This window comes from Propithecus coquereli, unplaced genomic scaffold, assembly GCF_000956105.1.
Source record: "Propithecus coquereli isolate 6110/MARCELLA unplaced genomic scaffold, Pcoq_1.0 Scaffold15, whole genome shotgun sequence".
Lineage (NCBI taxonomy): Eukaryota > Metazoa > Chordata > Mammalia > Primates > Indriidae > Propithecus > Propithecus coquereli.
In genome coordinates, this window is record NW_012139413.1 from 8,899,343 (window position 1) to 8,900,897 (window position 1,555).

The window sequence follows — 1,555 nt, forward strand, 5'->3', positions numbered from 1 at the left end:
AAAAAAACACAAAAAAAACAACCCCTTTACTCCGCCTGGAGGCAGAGGCAGGTCCTTTGGCGGGATGCGTGGGGAGAGGTCGAGTCGCCTGGCGGAGGGGCTGGTTATGTTGTCTGGGATCACAGCACTACAAAAAATTAAAGAAAAGAAAAAAAAAAATAAGTGGCCCCTTTACTCCACCTAGTGGCGGAGGTTGGCTCTTTAGCGCGGTGCGTTGGGGTGGGGGACGAGTCGCCTGGCAGAGGGGTACTATGTGTCCCAGATCACAGTTCTACAAGCGGTCTCCCTCAGTTCACCCTCAGTTCCCCATCACCTTGGCGGACAGCGCCAGCAACTGAATGGAATAGGGCCGCCGGAGACCGCCTGGAAACACGGCAGAAATATAGCTCTTTCTCCCTTTTCCGCCCTTTCAGAGGTGGGGCTTGCGTCCTCGGCTGGGACAGACTGTCGGCAGATTCGGGAGAAAAAGTTGCTGCGCGCGCTACTCTCCTCCTCTCTCCTCCTCGCAGGGCGTGACCAGCTCTACCGTGGAGGCAGCAGCTATGACTCAGACCGATGCCCAGCCAACAAGTCCCCATGGTTACAGGCTTTGGGTTCCCCGAATTGCGGCTGCCCACCCCCTGCTAGTCCGCGCTGGAGCCGACTGCACCGGGAGGGCATCCGGAGCCGGGGTCCGCCGCCAACTCCCAGAGCTGCTTCCCAGGGCCGCCCACTGAGCCCGCCGCCCGCCCTACACACGACGACTCTGACTGATCCATCGTCCGATCCGCAGGAGGACTCTGTGCTGTGTCCCTCCCAGCGCCCGCTGAACTTTCAGCGATTTCCACGTCCGGAGCCTCTTTTGTGGAGTTCCCCTCCCCCGATCTAGTCCTGGCGGTCTCCTGTGGCAAGAAGCTGCCTCCAAACTCTCCCCTGGGGGCTCGGGCGGCGTCCGATCCGAGGAGCACCCGCTTGGGCCAGTCCCTCCCCTCCGATGCTGACCCAGCGCTGCACTCCGGTGCATTCAAAATGGACCCGTATTTTTTCCGCAGCACTGCTTGTCCCTGGCTGCTTCTCTGTAGATTCACGAAGCTGATCCTGTGAGAGAGTGCCTCACTGGTGTGTGGGTGTCCGTGTTCTTCACCTCTCACTCTGAGAGCAGAGAGCCAGGAGGTCACCCCTAATCCGCCATTTTCCTGACCCCCTCTATTTATTTATTTTCTTTTCTTCTATTTTGTTATTTTTTTTGTCATCATATTACGGGGATACAAATGTTTAGGTCAGGTATATTGCCTTTGCCTCATCTGAGTCAGAGCTTCAAGTGTGTCCATCCCCCAGACGGTGTGCACCGCACTCATTAGGTGTGTATATACCCATTCCCTTCTGCCCCCTCCCATCTGCCTAACGCTTAGTGACTGTTACTACCATATGTGCACTTAAGTGTTGATCAGTTAATACCAATTTGATGGTGAGTACCTGCGGTGCTTGTTTTTCCATTCTTGTGATACTTCACTTAGTAGAATGGGCTCCAGCTCTATCCAGGATAATACAAGGAGGTGCTAGATCACCACTGTTT